The sequence below is a fragment of the Vicugna pacos genome, chromosome 2 (genome assembly GCF_048564905.1).
Source record: "Vicugna pacos chromosome 2, VicPac4, whole genome shotgun sequence".
NCBI classification, from domain to species: Eukaryota; Metazoa; Chordata; class Mammalia; order Artiodactyla; family Camelidae; genus Vicugna; species Vicugna pacos.
In genome coordinates, this window is record NC_132988.1 from 122,757,398 (window position 1) to 122,776,237 (window position 18,840).

Genomic DNA, 18,840 nt, shown 5'->3' on the forward strand with positions numbered 1-18,840 from the left:
TACCCAAGTGCCTGAGCACCTCCCTGCATCCCTACACTTCCTGCAATTCTGCACTCACGGCACTTCTGCACCCCTGAATCCCTGCATCCCCTGAACTGCCTGCGCCCTCCACAGCCCCTGAACCCCTGTCACCACTTACAGTTTTGCACTGCCTACTCTCCTGCACCCCTGAATGTCCCACACACCACCTCTTGGGCCTTTGGCAGAGTCTCTGCTGTTAGACCAATGCACAGGGACTCACATCTTTGCCAGTATATGATGCATCAGTGGACGTCTGGGGTTGGCTGCAGGAAGGTACATGTTCCCGGTCACTAGCCTGGGCCACTAGAGTGATCTCTGTGAGGTCATCCAGGATGGGCTCAGAGATGCTGTTTTCCAGGAAGAGAAGAGTTGAAACCCGTCCTGATGGCAGAGCTGTGCTCACCAGGCCGTCCACGCTTCATGTATTACACAGGGCTTGAGGAAGTGAAATGGACCCGTCCAAGTAAGACCGGCCTTTTGTGCACCCACCTCAGTCCTGGGCTCTGAGGCAAACCGACTGACTCCCACCCTGAGGGCCCAATTTGGGCACCTGAATGGTCCTTTGGAGGCATCCCAGCAGTTCTCAGGAAGAAGTCTGGCTGCTTTCACCCCATGGCCCTCCCTCCTACTGTGCTGGCCTCAGGAAGGTTCCTTATTTGGGGAAGAAGGCAGCCCACCCCCTACCCCACCCCTCATCATGCTCTCACCCAGGCTGGTGCTCTCTCTGCCTGTCAGAGTCTGGGAAGCCATCCCTCTTCAGTTATGTCCCTTCTGAGATGGACTTGCTGCCACTCAATTCTAGGCGAGGATGCACCATGGAATGCACTGGGTAAGAGAACCAAAATAAATAGTTTCTTCTGTGAGGTTGTCTGTTTATCTACTGGGGCTGGGCTGTGTGTAGTTTGCCACAGCTATTGGTGTGAGAGGCTAAAACAGCCTGTGTGTCCTTGTTTTCATCTCCCCGCTGTCTTCTGTCTTTGGGTTTTCCCTAGACACTCCTGAGACATTTACTTCTTTAGTTTTGTTCCTCTTATTACACAGAAGCCCTAATGTCATGGAGGTAAGGTGTTGGGGGAGCGGGACAGATCAGGGCATCTGTAGTCCTGTGATTAGTTCTCATTGAGCCTGTGCCCTGAGCTGTGACCTCCACAAGTGTGTCTCTTTCCTCCCACCCAAATTTGGGTGAGACAGAAGGGATTTCCCTTCTCCCAGGCTGGTTAGGCTCTGGTAAAATAATTTCTCATTAAAAAAACAAACAGACAAAAAACAACTTCCCCCAATGAAACAGAATGTTCTGGGTGTATTTCAATAGAGTTATTTTCTCCTTTCCAGGCAGGAAGCATGAGGAGTTATCCTCTGACCTTCATTCTGAGAACAGGACACGGTTCTGGATGTAAAATGCATGAAAAAGAGCATGGGGCCCCTCTGACTGGCCCCCTGGAGTTGTCACACTGTGATTTCCCCAAGCTGAGCCTCCCGCTGGCTTCAGGGACCTGTTAAATCTGCCTGACCCCGGGGTTCTTACAAAAGCGGGTTCTGCCTTGGGAGCTGTGACTCTCCAAGCCTTCCCGGCTGCCTCTCTGGGTTGGGAGCAGCTTTTCCCCTCAGTTTTCTGGGATCTAAGAAGAGCAGTGGGTTTTCAGCTCCCTCAGCTCTGCTGTTGTTTTCAGGACAGGAGGAAGAACTTCTGAGCACCTCACAATCTGGACCAGAGGCTGGAATCCTCCCTTCCTCTGCCTCCGTGCAATCTGTGGCTGTGGTTCTAGCCGAGTTTCTGAACATGTGGATTTAAACACACACATCCCAGCCCCTACAGGAGCACACAGTCCCACAAATCCCCCCAGTTTCCACTGGTAACTATGGAGCCGATGGGGACACGGGTTTCGGGACCACAGAGGCCTGACTGCACGACTTGCTCCGTGGTCTATTAAAGTGGTTGCTCTGGGCCTTGTCTGAATTGGCTTTCTTACCACATCTGGTACGTGGGAAACACAAAATAAGTACTAGAACCTTCACTTTTTCTCCCTCCAGGGCCTTCAAACATAGAAATTAATAAGTGAACTCACACGGCCTGATCACCACAATGAGGTCCGTCCAGTCTGGCTCTCCTGAGTGATGGGCACTGACTTGCACCTTTACTCGGAACAGTAGGAGAACCGCCTTCCTCTAACTGGGCATCTCTGCACAGCAGGCACGCCCTCAGCTGAGGCGGGGCCAGCTCCTCCACTGAGGTGTGTGCTGGTGGCTTCAGTGTGACCTGGCCCTGCCGGGATGTGAACCTGCAGTGAGTGAGGTGGAGGGTCAGGTGGAGGGGAGTCCATTCTGGGGTGGCAGGGGGCCCGGTATCACCCCGCCCAGCCTGGTGCCTGAGGCTTCCTAACACCTCCTACAGCTCCTGGGTTGGCTCTGGTCCTGGCCACTCCACACACCCTCCCAGTATCTTTTCATTAAGTCCCTTTTCTGCTTTTATCAGTGAGAAGTGGCTTCTGTTGCTTGCTCAGTGAAACAGTGCATCGGGAAACCAGACTACTTCTAACATCAGTAAAATACCAGCCATGGTCAGCTCGCCGGGCAGACCGTGCAGCACAAAGGCCTGCACAGGGCTGTGTGAACGGCTTACGTGAAGGGTCCTCATCATCTGTCTTCAGAGATACAGAAGCTGGTGGTTCAGGTAAAACCTCAGGGAGGGATTGAGGAATCCAAAGCTGGTTGGTTTCAAAGGCTAACATATCAGACCAGACCCCTGAACTGTGGTCAGAAGCCTGGCTCAACATCACACAGACTCAGCGCCCTAAGTGCCGGGTGGGGCCGGTGCTGTTCCCTTTGCAGGCTTTCGTTGGGGATTCACTGTAGCCCCTTAAATGCAGCAGAGATTCCAGCCCCCTAAGCCCCCACCTTGAGTGTTCCATGACACAAATCCCGGGAGTGTTTAACTTGCATCTGTGTTTAGAAGGATGAAGGTGGCACAAGAGGAGACATAAATTCACACTTAGTGACACCAAGTCACAGCCAGTACCTCCTCCACGGAGAGCTATGTGCTCCCACAGTGGTGGCTGGGGGCTGGGCAGAGACCCTCTGCTGGTCCCAGAGGGACTCGCTCCTCTGGCCACAACTGATGGGTTGGACAACAGATCCAGAGGGAGACAGAGCATCTTTCCTGAGAATTTGGATCTGACACAGAGAAATCAAGTTCACTCATCTGGGGATTGGCGGAGGGGAGGGGCGGTGGTTGGAAATCAAATGAAACCAGAGCATGAGAGAAAGTTAGAAGTGAAAGAGCGAGAGACAGAGAGACTGAGCTTGTGAGAGCAAATTGTCAGAAAGAAGCCAAACAATCAGGGGACAGAGGAATTCCACCTCCTGACTGTCTAGTCTGTCCCAGCCCATCAACGACCCCGTGGGATGCTTAATAACATTCCAGTTTTGCAGATTAGGAAACAGGCTGAAAGAGGTGTTGGCTGGGTTTGGGTGCACAGTTAATTCAAATGCCGCTGGACCCCTCACTTCCCATTGCCTGAAGGCACCCTAATACTCACTGGGACCCCTGTGGTCCCCTGACAGCCCTGCACCCTGATCAAAGGGCCCCTGCGGGAGTGGGAACCCCTCTGAGTGTGGAGAGTTCCCTGCCCTGAGATGCCATGCATCAGCAGGCTCCCACTCACCCCAGGTTAACATCACCCCAGCTGTGCAGTCTCCTGACCCGCTTCCCTCCCTGCCAGGCACCCCCGTCCTTACCACCGAGTGTACTGCAGGAATTCAGGCACAGGGATGCCCAAAGCAACACGAGCCCACTGGCTATACAAACAGCAGACTCCCAGCCACACCTGGGTTGCAAGGGGACAGTAGGTGTCCTCAACTTTCATGTGTCTAAGACAAACTTCTTCTTCAGCTGGAGGTTATAGAGAAAAATAAAAGGTCCAAAACATAGTTCGGTGAGGAATTCCTCCAAGGACCTGACTCCAGAGTCTACAACCAGGTGTACCTACCGCCCGGACTTGGGGTGAAGGTGGATTATTGATCAGCACAACCCCCGGTGCCCCAGCTCTTGGGCTTGGCTGCCCAGAGGGGGCTGGGGGAATGGATAAGGCCACGGTACTCTGAAAAAGCAGAGAGGACCTGACCTCTCCCCTCTGCACTCGTAAACACTTCCCCAAATCTCAAGGCATCGGACAGAGAGCCGCCACAATAATGAGATGCTCCCATCTCTTCACTCACTCCTGTCAGTTCACTTACATGCTGAGCATCCACTGGGTCCCAGGACATGACACATAGGATGGCTGATGGGACAGGCTTTGTCCTTCCCCCTGGAACCTGTTCAATCTGATAAAAGAATGATCACTCATAAAGAGTTTCTCAAAATTATACAGAGACCAAAGACCAACTGCAGAGTGAACCAAATTTAAAAATATATATGAAGATCCCACAGTCTCCCCGCCTAAGGTTAACAGCATAAAGCAAAAAATTCTTGCCTTAGATCACCAAGAAAGTTATCATCCCCTCTCAGGTGGAAAGGAGAGTTATTCTTTGAGCACGACACAGAAGTGCTAAATCGGATTGGACCAGGGCATCTACATTCATTCAGCAAATGTGTATAAGCTCCTACTACGTATGGGAATCTTCTAATTAGACCCGTTCCCAAGGCTCTCGGGCTTTATCATTTAACAATATAGACATGACTCCCCATCACTGGGGGCTCAGAATTTTAGCAGAGGGAACAGGCAGCATGTTGGGGGTAGCAAGAGTTTGGAAAAATTTTTTAAAAAACTGATATGAGCAAACTCGAGTGATGGCGGTGAGGTGGGAGGCAGGCAAGAAGGAATAAGGCAATCCTGGCAGATCTCATGGGGTAATGAACTTGAAGCAGAATAGATCCGGAGGAAGAAGGAAGAGTCGGAGCCAGAAGCCCCCAGAGTGAGGGGGAGAGTGTGGGCGGAGAGACAGAGCACGCTGGGTCCTGAGGCCTTTGTGATGACTTTGGCTCCCAATGACATGGTGACCCGTTTAGTGAGTTTTGAGGGGAGGGGTGATGTAGTCCAACTTATGCTTTTGTGTTTGTGTTTTTTGGGGGGAGGTAATTTATTTATTTTAATGAAGGTGCTGGGGATTGAACCCAGGATCTCATGCATGCTAAGCATGAGCCCTACCACTGAGCTACACACACCACCCCTAATGGATGTTTTTACAGGCTGCCTTTGACTCTGTGTGGATGATAGATTGTAGGAAAGCAAAGATGGAAACAGGAGGCTATTGGTGTCCAGGAAGGGCTGAAGGTGGCTTTTAGGAGGGCGGGGAGCAGATAGCAGGTATTTATTGAAGACAGAGTATCCAGAATTTTCTAACAAGCTGGATTTGCTGTCTGTGAGTGTAAGAGAAAGAGAGAGAAAGGACATGGTTCCAACATCTGGACCTGGACAATGGGAGGGATGTCCTCTCCATCCACAGGGGATGGGACAAGGTGGGGCTGAGCAGGTGGAAAGGGGCTGGTATCAGCTCTGTTCTTCAATGTCATGGTTAAGGGGTGTAGTACATATTGCCACAGAAGTGCCTAATAGGTAGAGGAATCTGTTTTCTTTTTCTTTTTAACATTTAAAAAATATAATTTAAATGTATTAATTGTATTATGTGAATGATTTGGGAATATGGTTTCATGCCAAGGTATATGTTATATATAGCCAAATGGAAAATATATCAAAAAAGTGGAGAAATGAGGGCTTTCACATAAACTGACTGTCCATAACGTAGGTAAAATTTCAATAAAACCAGTCTTCAGGGCAAAAACCTCATCTCGGTGTTACATAAAAATAAATGAAAAACGACTATGTTGATGTATCATTATTTCATGTTACATAATATCCCCAAACTAACACAGTGTTTAACTATGAGGCTTGTAGAAATACTATTTGCTTTATTCACATAAATACAGAAATGCAGAAATGTTCTAAGGTAGAATTAGCATCTTAGTGGAAATAATACATATTTGAGCATTTTACATGATATATAAGTACTGATTCAAAATTTGGAAAAGTAATTACATAGTAGAACATATGTATGAATGTGAAAGCAAGATGAATGAAAGGAAAAGAATGTGAGTCTCAGGGATAAACGTCCAGATGGAAAGGGGAAATCAGGGAATTTTGGAGAAATCGAGAAATTGATGGCATGCCAATTTCCAAGGCTGGGTTGCTTCCACCAAAGGAATAGCAGAGAGAGAGAGGAGAGGCCCAGGAACTGACCCTGGGGCACACCCACAGTATATGTTTGGAAACAAGAGGAGACATTGGCAAGGGACCAGCCAGCAGGCCAAAAGCAGAAACAGACAGAGCGATGGGCTGGAGGTTGAATGAAGCAAGAACACGGGGTAGGAGGGATGGAAGAGCGGGTCAAATGCTGCCGAGGGGCCACGCATTATGAGGAGTCAAAATTGACTAGTATATTTAGCAACATGGGGTCACTGATGACCATGACAGGGCAGTTTTCATAAAGCGAGGGGTCAGGCGAAAAGCCAGAGTGGGTGTAAAAGGGGATGGCTCAAGAGAAGATGCAGACAGTGAGTTTAAACAACTCCTTAAAGATTTGCTGCAAAGACACAGGGTGGCAATTGGTGGGGGTGAATTAGATTCAAGGAGTTGTTTGTTTAAGAGGATGGAGGTTTATATACTGATGGGTGCCAACTAGCAGGAGATCAAAATAGATGAGGCAGTGAAAGAGAGGATGGTTTTGGGAGTGACAACCCAGAGAAGATGGGAGGGATGGGGCCCCGGGGACTTTTGGAGGAACTGGCTTTCGATGTCACCTGTTATAAGCGGTGGGGCACCGAGAGTGAGGTCACAGACATCAGAAGGTGAGCGGATGTGCTGGGAGTTGCTTGTGAAATTTCTCTTCTGTTGGCTTGTTTGCTTGTTCAAAGTAGAAAAGTAACCTTACCAGCTGAGGAACGAGGAGGAAGAAAGAGTTACTTGAGCCATGGGCAGAAGATAAGAAAGAGCCTTCCAGGGAGAATGGGACAGTGAAAAGGGCAGGGGGAGGCGGGGGAGTGCGCTTTCAGAAAGTTAACATTTTCTCTTTGACGTCCCCAAATGTGTGATGTGTGATTACCCTTCCTGCTGTCTACAAAATAAAAATTAATTATGGTTCAGAGGAAATGCTATTTCATTCTAAGAGGCAGCCTGTTTCTCAGGAATGGTCATCTTAAACTGCAAATATTACAAAAAATGTTGAAAAGATGAACCTGTGTACCTAAAATCCCCTATTTTCTATTAATCTGGTTACTACTTAGTTCCTTTATCAATAACACATAATAAATACTGCCATGATGGAGGTACATCGATGCTTAAAAGGAAATGAGATCTGTATCCTTTTGCTAAATTCCATGGCTTCCTTAATAAGCAGTTCCCCTTGGAAGTTAGGAATGTCTGGTATAAGAAGTGAGAAACAGTTTGAGAAAATCCCGGCTCAGAATTACACAGCACAACCACATCTCATAAGTATATACAGCCGTAAAAAAGTTTAAAAGCAAAACTCCGTAACTACTCTTAAAGACCTTTGCAAACCTGGGCCTGCCCAGATGTTTCCAAACTGGAAAGGAACTCCAATCACTTGCCTGGTACCGGACCAGAGGCTGGCCAGCCTTTACTGTAAAAGCAAGAGAGTAAATATTTTCAGTTTTGCAGATCATTTTGTTGTAACCATGCAGGTCTGCAAAAAGAAAGCTAAGAGCACTGGGAGACAGGAAACAAATGGGCATGCCCACACCCTCCCTTCCACTCAGGGCAGCTTCTCAGTGGTAGGGAGCCTTGCCACAGTCACTTGCTTCTTTGTTTCCATTGGTTTCTTTGATTCCACCTTACTGCTCAAGCTCAGAACTTCAGGTGGCCCTGGCCCTTCAGCATCCATGCAGAGAGAAGGCTGAGCGGGGGTGGGAACCCCACCTGATGTAGAACAGAGATTGCTGGGAGGGACATTGCGGAGGCCACCATGACACGAGAAAATCACCCCTTCCTGGGTGAAAGGGAACGAAGACAAGGGAAGGACACATCAGTGGGAACCCTAGGTCTCCTGCCAGGCTTGCACTCCCTCCACGGCCACCCTGGAAATGGGAGGTGTTGGGCTTCAGCTACGGTGATTAGGATGAAGGGACTCAATATAAAGGACCCTCCACCTCCTCACTAGTTTCCAAACGCAGCCCCTCTAAGTCCACCCTCTGAGTTTCTGGAATTCAGCTGGAAGAATACATGAGCAGGCCAGACCCAGAGCCCAAGCCAAACACGACAGGGGTCTCGTGGGGCTGTAACCCCGGGCTCAGTGGTCGGGGACTCCTTGCAAATCTGCAGAAATTCCTGTTCCACCTCATTCCTGGGAGAAACCCAAGATCTCCTCCAGCTCTGTCTGTTCTTCTCTTGAGGCTATTGTCCTGGAGGGATGCACAGTCCTTGAACCTGGCCCTCCAAATGTACATAAGCAGCCTGTTCAATAAAACAAATTATGCACTTTTTCACATTTGCCAGTTTTTTGATTCCAGATAGGCTGTGGGACTCATTCTCACAGTCTCCTGTGCCCCCACCACATGGTGGCCCTCTGATCATGGAAACACGATTTCCCACAACTGCACCCTGCCTCCCAGCTTGTCAGAGGGGAGTGTCCCACAAAGGCACAGGTGTTTGTGAGGATCCTGTCCCCAAGCAGAAAGCCTGCTCCTGGAGCCACGGACAGGGATCTGGCCTCCTTAGCTGCTCAGCTCTAATTCAAAGCCTAAACTGGGGGCCCCGAACATTGCTGAATGTCTTTCTGAGTCACCTGGACAGGAGGGGACTGATTTTTCCTTCCAGGAATGGAGGTAGCGCAGCCTCCATTTTCAGGGCTGACATTGATGATGGATCTAGTTCCCCCGACTGCACCGCAGGAAGGAGAGGCCCTTCCATCCCACAGCTTGGAAACCCAGCCCAAGGGAGTACTGAAGCAGTGCATCACTGCCAGGTCCAGCATCCCTGCAGAGTGGCCTCTGCCCCTGAATTAGCCCCTTCCCAGGGCCTTTCTTGCCCTGAAACGATCACACCCCAGGCTTTGCCAGAGCTCTGGGGCTCTGCGTGTCCAGGGCACACAGGTGGGACCTGAGCCAGGTGTCCCCTGGGCCTCAAGGGGGAGAGGTCTGCTTCTGCATCAGGGGAAGGTGACCCCACAAGGATGGCAGGACACTCTCAATATGGACCTCCAGGAGTCCTGGGAGCAGTTTCCCTACAGGTGTTAAGAGCCATCATCTGGAGGGCAGGCCCCTCTTTGTGCAGACCATCCTGCAGTGCTGGGCCCACGTGCTGACCACAGAAATCTACATGCCCCAGGATATCCCAGGCAACCTCACAACTTCGTCACTTGGTGACCTGGGTACCACGAGCTCCTTAGCCATCCCATGAGGGTGGTCCATGCAGGCATGGTCTCCAGGTGCTCCCGTTGAGAAATCCCCCTGGGTTTCTGTGGTCACAGAGCACACACCAGAAGATTCTAGTCCTGCAGAGACCCCCACAGCAGTCAGCTCCTCTCTGCATGTCCAGGGACAAATGACAGCAATTTGTTGCCAGGAACCGTGATGAACAAGGGGGTGGAATTCCATACTAAGTTCAGGATCCTGGTAACTCACTCTGCACCCCAAAAAGCATCCATGAGAAATGCGTGTATTGGGATGTCTGTGCCCCTAGACGAGCTGTTCCTGAGTGCTCCTGGGACCCTCCAGCCCCTCTCAAGATTCTCAGATCCTGGGTGTAAATTTTTATCTGCCTCCTTTGGTGTACGGCCACCTGTGTCTCGTGGTCACGGGTCACTTTATTGCATGACTTGGCATGTTCTTAGTGCTCATCCTCCACCCCTGCACTAGACTCCCAAGATGTTCCCACTGACCCTTGGCTCCCTGGGTGGGTCAGGGGGCCCTAAGTCTTCACCCTTCACTCTCCTCCTCTACCCCCACGCCTTAGGCCGCCCCTAGGTGGACTGGGAGGTGTTTGTAAATAAGTCTTACACAAGGACATGCCTGGACAAAGCAGGACCCCACCCCCGGAAAGCACACCTGCTCCCTCCTCTGAAGAGGACCTCACAGCCCCACATTGCCTCCCAGGGGTCTACTCAGGACACAGTCCCCCAGTTTTGGGCAAGGCGTCTCCATGGAATCCTTGCTTCCAGGAAGAGTCTCTCTGTCCTTCTGCAGAGTTTAGAGTTGTTCCCATGTCCCTGACCACCAAGATGCCCAGCACAGTCCCTTCAGTGACCTGGAGAGACAAGGAACTTATGTGGCCACAGGTCTCACAGGACACACCTGCTGGGACCCCAGGCCAAAGGGCCTTCCTTCTGCCTTCTCAGGTGTGGCTCCCGTGGTACCTTTTTGCAGGGGGCCCAAAAGGGGAGTGTGGCCCAAAGCAGTTCATGGGGCTCTCTGGGCAGGGAATACTTGGGCCAGGTGGCCTTGCCTGGTTTCCCTGCTGGGCCACTCTGAAAACCCCCGCTCCTCAGGCTGTGGCTGGAGGCCCCCCAAACCTCAGGGCAGGGCCCTTTCTCTCAGCCTCCACTGACTCCAAAGCCACGCTGGTGCTGGCGAAGGAAAAGAGCTTTCTTGCCTTCTTGTGGCCAATTTGCCACAGGTGGATGCTGCGGGGAGCTGGGGAGAGAGGTAGCACTTGCTCAGATGTGAGTGGTTAAGCAATTTTACACCCTGTCAACTAGCCTTAAACATTGGAATGAGGACTTTCCCAGGAAAGCTGGAAGTTACTTTCAGTAATTTGTCTAAAGATTTCTTTTTTATTTCCCCTTTAGGACTCATAAAACCTCTCCCAGGTATGGGACCATTATCCAGGGATCAATCAGGAAATGCAGGAGAGGGGTGGGGGTGGGGGAGAGCGGAGGGTAGATCAGAGCCCACGGAGAGGATATGCCCCTCCCAGGAGCCACACACTGGGCAGTGGCTGCTGGCATCCAGCTCTCCTGTTCTCAGGCCCATTTCACCTGCGGGGTTTTCCAAAAAAACAATGGTGGAAGGGCCATGGAGGACACCTAGACCTTCCAGAATAGACAGGGGTAGCAGAGTCACCATGCTGGCCCTGGGCTTGGAGACAGACCTGCAGTGGAGACCACAGGCTTCTGAGAAGCCAGTTTCGAAATAAAGGCAGTATGCGCTGGAATACCCGATTCGAGAGAGTGCTTCATCATAGACATGTAATTTACATAGTTCTCACCATGAAACTCTGTGTTCCCAACACGCTACATGAATGACGGCTTCAACACACATTCATTTCTGAGATGTGAACAAGTGTAGAGCCGCTCTTTCATCCAGCATAATGGGCATGGTTACACCTAAGAACACTTACCAAGATTTCTCAGCAAGAGCCAATTTCGAAATAAAGGCAGTTTGAGCAGGAAAAGCCTGTTGGAGTGAGGGCTTCCCCATACACATGTAAGTTATATAGTTCCCCTCACCATGAAACGCTGTTCCCAACATGCTACATGCATGAAGGCTTCGACACACATTGAGTTCTAAGATGTTAGCATGTGGAGAGCCGCTCGTTCATTCAGCACAAAAGGCATGGTTACACCCAGGAAGATTTACCCAGATTTCTCAGCTGGTTCCTTCACCCAGATTCAAAATAAAGGCAGTTTGTGCTGGGAAAGCCTGTTGGAGATTGTTCAGAGCTGTTTCAGGCTCTGTTCCAGCTGGAGGGTGCAAACCCCAACCTCCAGAAAGAGGGACCAGGATCCCACCCACCAGGTGGTGTTGCCTTTGTTGGGGAACAGTGATCTTTGGGTTAGATATTTTGCGGCTCTCTCTAAAAACTGCTTTGACTTAAGTTTGCATCCTAGTCACCAGTTCCAGGGCAACAGAAAAAGCATACCCTACATCCCTTTGCACTCAAATCTTTCCAAAAGAGCAAATATTTGCCCATGAAAATACCAGCTGCTCTTCTAAGGCCCCCTAAATACCCAGAAGTGTGGGCGGTGCACTGTTGATCAGGGACAGGAGGAGAGGGAACAGCGGTCCCGGCAGGCTTGGCTTGGTGTGACAGCTGCACTGTGGGTGCCTGGTGGGGAGGGCATACAGGGAATCCTGTTTGAGGGGCCTCTGTGCACGCCTGCATTATGATCTGAGGTTTCATACAAAGGCTCCAGGCATCCTAACTGGTCAAAAACAGCCCCCATCCTCGGGCTGGAACCACCAGGAGCTAAGTACCTGTAACAGGGACAGTGCCTGGTGTGGGGAGAGGTCATGGGACACTCCGGGGGCAGGGGCGGTGGTGCTAGGGAAGGCAGGGGATGCAGTGAAGGGTGGAGGGAGTCCTTTGCTTGGGGGTGCGAGTTCTTTGGGAAACCACAGAGCATGACACACATCATCCCCACCCCATACCCCAAATTCCTAGCCCGGCCAACACAGGGGCTGCTCTGCACCCTCTCACAGTGGCTCTCCTTTAAGACGGCACCCAACCCGGCATCTGGCACCCTGCCCTACCTCCCCTCTTGGGACAGATCCCGTCTTCTTGGAAACTGCCTTGCAGCGCGTATTCAAGGCCGGGAGCGGGCCTGGCGAATCTGCACTTCAGGTGCCCTACCTGGCCAGGCGTGTGTGCCTGGGCTCAGTCCACTATCTTGCCCACCGGCAGCCTGGGTCCACGTCCGGTGCAAGCGGAGGCCGCGGAGCCCATGCTGAGACCCGCACACAGACAGGTGAGGGTGCCCCCGCCCCGCTGTCCCGCTGCCCGGCTGCCCGGCTGCCCCGCCCACTGGTGGCAGCACCGCCCCAGCTTCTGGCCGGCGCCACCTGCAGGTCAGGACGTCCGCGCGGTCCCGCCCGCCGCGGCCCCGCCAAGCTGCCCCATAAGCCTCCCCCCATCCCCGTCCTGGCCGCGTCCTGCCTCCCATTGGCTCCGCAAGTTCGGCCCTCGCACGTCTAGCCTCGGGAAGACGCAGACGCAAGCGCTAGGGGAGGGCCCCGCGGCGTTGCCATGGCTACAGGCGCGGCGCTCCGCGCGGGCCGGCGTGCGCTTCTGGGACGGGCAGCGGGCTCCGGAATTGTGCAGCTGCCTGGGACCATGGCGGTGCTTGCTGCTGGGGATGGCGGCTTGCTCGGCCGGGCGACTAGTTCTGGCCTCGTCAGTCGGCGGCCGACATCCTTTCTGGGGCGGCGTCCCACAGATGGTAAACGTACGGCCGCGCCGTAGGCGGGGCCAGTGGACATGGACCGGGGTGGGATCCGGGTTGGTGTGGCGGCCGGGGAGGGGCTGTGGTGCAGGGAGCAGGTTGGGGCGGGGGGGACAGGGCTGGGGCACAGCCTCGGGCTTTCCTCCCACTCAGGCACTGGGGCTGGGACCGCGAGTCCGGGTAGCCCTGCGTGGCCGTGGCCTCCCAGAACCCCCGGGAAGGGCAGGAGGAGGACCCGTCTTTTATGAAGCGGGGTCTTACCCGGGTTTTGAAGAGCCCCAGAATCAGATGTTCGAATAAGGTGGTTTATCAGCCTTGTTTATCTGCAGGGAAATTTCAGTTCCCTCCAGATGTTGGCTCCTTCGATAAAATTCAGGAATAAGACAAGGGTCAGTGTCAATTAGCAGTTATCTAGGGCTTGACTCAAAATAGACTGTGCGGGGTGTAGAGATGGTAGATGGGCCCTCCCTCTCAAGGTTGGTAGTCTTCTGGGATTAGGGGCCCCAGTTGAGGATTACATCCTCATCTGCAGTAATGGAGGTTGTGGGAAACATTAACACAGAGAAGGGAGGGGTGTTGCAGCGGTAACTCATTAAAGAAGCCAGGACCTTTGCCTGGCTCTTGTGTAGGAGAGTCTCGCCTAGAGTAGGGCAGCAGTTATCAAAGTGAGTCCGAGGTCCCTGAGATGCAAGACTATTTTTGTAGAAACACCGGGAAATCACCTGCCTTTTGCACACTCTTGCACTCCTGAGTTTCCTTTGGGGTTTTCCAGGGAAAACCTGGTCTGTGATATCACAAAACAGGTAATGTAGAGGCAGATAGAATTCAGCTCTCACCAGTCCAAAAGAGATTTGCAGAAATTAAAATCACTGCTATTCCTCTCATTAATGATTTTTGTTTAGAAAAATATACTTATTTTTTGCTTAAGAGTATTAATGGTATCATGTAGTAGGTTGTTATTATTTTTAAGTGAACTCATAAGCATTTTTTAAAGTTCTTATTTAACTTCTAACACAGGAACTATTTAGATTTAACCCATATCAGCAGCAGCCTTTTGGAGTCCTCAGTAATTAAGAGTGTACAGGGGTCTGTAGGCCAAGAAGTTTGAGAGCCCCTGGAGAACGGGTGCTCAGGTACTAGTCAGGTGCTTAGTGTTGTTAGACAGATGCCAAGATGTCTTCTGCATGTGATCCTGGACTTGAAATAATTGGCCACACGGAGATCAGTGGGCAGTGCCTCCACTATACAAACCAGAAGCTGCTGAATGTGTCTTGAGTCTAGGCCATGTGCTGTGCAGAGATTCCCGTTGTATCTTTTCTACCTAAGCCGGAATTCCTGTGCAGAGACCTGGCCCTGAAGACCCGCTCTCCTTTGCTCCCTGCCAGGTACCTTCTGTGTGATGTCAACCCTCCGGAGGGCTTCAGCCTCCGTAGGGGCGTCTGTATCCACATCACCTTCCTCCTGAAGACCCTGCTGAAAATGGAAGAGTCGGTGCTGGTGATACCCCCTTGGGGCCGCCTCTACCATTGGCAGAGCCTGGACATCCACCAGGTCCGGATTCCCTGGTCTGACTTTTTTGATCTCTCAAGTCTCTACAGAAACATCCCTGACAATAAGTATGAACAGTTCATTGCAGGTAAGATGGTGATCGTTTAACTGGGGCCAGACGGTTGTTGTTCTGGTTCTGATGTGACCATCGGGCTGTATTGCTTCGGGCTTGTCGGTCTGCTTAGGGGCCCTGCTCATGTTCCCCGCACTGCAGGTGAATTTGTTCTTTCCATAGTTTTTCTCAGGAAATATATCTGAAGTGTATGAGCTCTGTGTTCCCTCCCCTCTGAAAACCCTGGCCTTCTGGTGAGATGGAGCGGTGACAAGGAGGCCACTGCCGCAGAGGCCTTGTCCCAGCAGGACTCGCTCCTTGGGCAGTAAGGGCCATTCTTACCTGAAGGAAAACACGATGTGTGTGTACCATGGGCCACGTGCTGGAGAAGGTATGTAACCTCTCATTCAGTATAATTTGATCCTGCTCAAGCTTCCCATTTTACTTTTTGTAGGAGGTAAGAGTTGAAGATTTTCTTTGAATACAGCTATTTAGAGCTTATCTTTTTTTTTAAATTGAAATGTGGTTGATTTACAATGTTTTGTTAGTTTCAAATATACAGCTGTTTTGTTAGTTTCATGTATACAGCATAGTGATTCAGTTGTACATATACATAGTCTATTCTTTTTCAGATTCTTTTCCATTATAGGTTGCAAGATACTGAACATTTTCCGCTGTGTTCTACAGTGAATCCTTGTTGTTTGTCTGTTTTACATATAGTAGTTTGTAATTGTTAATCCCAAACTCCTGTTTGTTTTCTAAGACTGTGAGTCTGTTTTTGTTTTGTAAATAAGTTTATTTGTATCATTTTTTAAAATTCCACATATAAGTGATATCATATGATACTTGTCTTTCTCTGTCTGAATTATTTCACTTTAATGTGATAATCTCCAGTTCCATCCATGTTCCTGTAAATGGCATTATTTCCTTCTTTGTTACAGCTGAGTAATATTCTTTTATATCTAAATACTACATCTTTATACAGTCATCAGTCAGTGGGCGTTTAGGTTGCTTCTATGTCTTGGCCATTGTAAACAATGCTGCTGTGAACATTGGGGTGCAGGTACAATTTGGAATTAAGATTCCCTCTGGATATATGCCCAGGAGTGGGATTGCTGGATCAAATGATAAGTTTTTTTTAGTCTTTTGAGGAATCTCCATACTGTTTTCCACATTGGCTTCACCAAACTACATTCCGAGCAATAATGTAGGAGGGTTCCCTTTTCTCCAAGCCTCTCCAGCATTTATGGTGAGTGGATGTTTGAATGGTGGCCATTCTGAGTAGTGTGAGATAATAACTTATTGTAGTTTTGATATGCATTTCTCTGATAATTAGCGATATTGTGCCTTTTTTCATATGCCTATTGGCCATTTGTATATCTTCATTGGAGAATTGCTTGTTTAGTTGTTCTGCCCATTTTTGGATTGGGTTGTTTATTTTTTTTCTTATTAAGTTGTATGAACTATTTTTATAGTCTAAAAGTTAAGCCATGTTCAGTCTCATCTTTTGCAAATATTTTCTCCCATTCCATAGATTGTCTTTTTGTTTTGCTTATGGTTTCTATTGCTGTTAAAAAGCTGATAGGTGTAACTAGGTCCCATTTGTTTACCTTGGCTTTTATTTCTGTTGCTTGGGTGGGTTGCCCTAGGAAAACACGGCTGAGATGTATGTCAAATAATGTTTTGCCTATGTTTTCTTCTGAGAGTTTTATAGCGTCTTGTCTAATGTTTAAGTCTTTAAGCCATTTACAGTTTGTTTCTTTTTGGGTTTTTTTTTTTCCAACTCTATTATATGCTTTCAATTTGTGGTTACCCTATTTTTCAAGTATATCAACCCATTACTATATCTATTTCCTTTAGACTGATAATCACGTAGGCTCCAACACATCCTAAGAATAATGAGAAAAAAGAAAAAGAAAGAGAAAAAAATATATATTTTCTTGCTACCGTCTCCCTTTCCCACCTTTTTGTATTTTGATATACTTTTTCTTTTTTACATCTACATGTTTATTGTCTTGTAAATCATTATTTCATTTCTAACTATGGTTTTCCCATTTCTATAGCATCTTGCTTCCTTTCTGTTTAGAGTAGAACCTTTTAATGTCTCTGTTTGGTTCCATAATGCTGAATTATCACCCCAAGCCCCTCCCCCCTGAGCCTCTCAATACTCAGTCCAGGGAAGCCAAACCATCCTAGATTTCATCGGTTCTGGGAAAGCAATCTTCAGAGTGGGAAGAAAAATCATTGAAAAATAATATTCTGTGTGTTGCTTCCTACTCTTGTCCAGAGAGTGAGAATCACCTCTGAAGGCGGAGGAAGAAAGATGGAGGAGCGGGGCACAAAGTCTTTTCTCCTTTTGTTACTGAAAATATGATTTCTTTTGTAATTAGTGATGATGCCCTTTAAATTGGTAAGACCGAGATTCCACAGCTTCAGCGCCTGTGAATAACCAGCTGGGAGAAAGCTCTCCAGGGCCCCTGCAGTGGGAAAGGCAGCCCCTCTGAGCACCTGTTGTTCTGTAGTCTTCCTGCCTCCACACGTGTTCGCTAGGCACCATGCAGGACGATGAAGTTCCCCGAGGTGGAGTACTGGGAGACCACTGCTGGGTGGCTAGCCACAGGAGCCCACACTTGAAGGACAAATTGAAGAGTAGTGGGTGGGCGTAGGAACAAAGGATGTTTGAGACCCAGGATAGTGTCCTGGAGTCCAGCAGGAGAGGCTGGCGGGGCAGATGGGGCCCTGGTGCATGGGCAGTCCTTGAGGGATCTGAAGTAAAGATATGAACCAAGAGACTGGTTTCGTGTGGGGGGTACAGCGCCCCCTGGAGGCCGCGGGACAGTGCAGCGAGCCCAGGAGGAGCGGGCACTTCCCCAAAGTTGGGTTGACAGGTCACAACCAACTCACTGGGAACCGAGAGGTACAGAGATATTGTTAACATTTTGTCCCTCTTCCTGGAAATAAAACTGCTTCCTGTTGAATAGCCTGTGCCGTTAGTGATAATTAAAGACATGAAGTAACATTTCCTCAAAAGTCATCCATTGTGTAGTTGTTAATAAGGGTCAAATGCAAACTTGTATAGATTAAATCAAACAGTCATCATCGTTTTTTAAAATCTTTTAAAATAAAAATTCTTGCTGTCTTTGTTCTTCATTTCAGGGTTCACTTGGTGATAATAATAGTAACAAAGGCAACAGCAAACCTTTACAGAGCTCTGTCCTGCTGTTCCAAGAACTCTGTGTTCATGTCAATCCAATGAGGTGGCACTTTACAGGAAGGACAGTCATTAATCACACAGCTAGTAAATGGCAGAGCTGGGACTTGAAGCCAAGCTGTCTGGCCCCAGAGCCCACTCTCAGGCCCTTCAGTGCAGCTCATCACTTGGCATGCCCGACACAGGCCAGCATTAATAGCAGCGTGACCTTGGCCAAGGCTGCTTAACCACTTGGTCTCTGTTTCCTCATCTGTGGAATGGGGGTGTGGGCGGTGAACTCTGTGAGCTCAGTGGTCACTTCCTCCAGCTCTGCTATTCTACTGCTTTGAGTTAATTTAAGAAGTATCCGAGCCTCTGAATGGCCCACCCATAGGCTGGCGCTTTGCTAGGCCCTGGGTTACGGAGAAAAGTAAGATCAGCCTGCTTCTCCGAGGAGCCTCTGTCCCTCCATGGCAAACAGCTGTCAGGCCCAGGCTCCCTCACTGGCTGTCGGGGGCTGGGCAGGAATGTCTGATAGAAGATGGAGGCAGAGCCCCTTCAGGAACAGTGGTGGCCACAGAGCTCTCAGGAGTGGGAGCGTCTGTCCAGGCTGCTGAGAGGGGGGCCCTCATGAGGCCAGTAGCCCCCCCAAACTAAGCCCTCAGGACAAAGATCCAGCCACCCCTGCAGTGTCACAGCAGAGCCAGTTCATCCTCATCACTGTGCCCCTGTGCTCCTTTGTCCTGGGGCCTCTCTTCCCCCTACACCCAGAAGACTCTTCTCCCTCTCTTCTCTGAGTGTCCCCTCACTTCACCCGTGGTCCCTGCTTCCTGGGCCACCATCTCTGGAATTGACACTCTGC

General features: G+C 49.9%; 1 long non-coding RNA gene across 1 annotated transcript; it reads right to left on the bottom strand.

Annotated features, from left to right (window-relative positions):
* Positions 1 to 242: 242 nt before the first annotated feature.
* LOC140700663 (uncharacterized) lies at positions 243 to 2,168 on the bottom strand. Its single transcript, XR_012079140.1, has 3 exons — positions 2,088 to 2,168; positions 729 to 846; positions 243 to 368 (listed from the first exon to the last, which is right to left on the bottom strand). It is a non-coding gene; the product is annotated as an uncharacterized lncRNA (long non-coding RNA).
* Between the last annotated feature and the right edge of the window lie 16,672 nt (positions 2,169 to 18,840).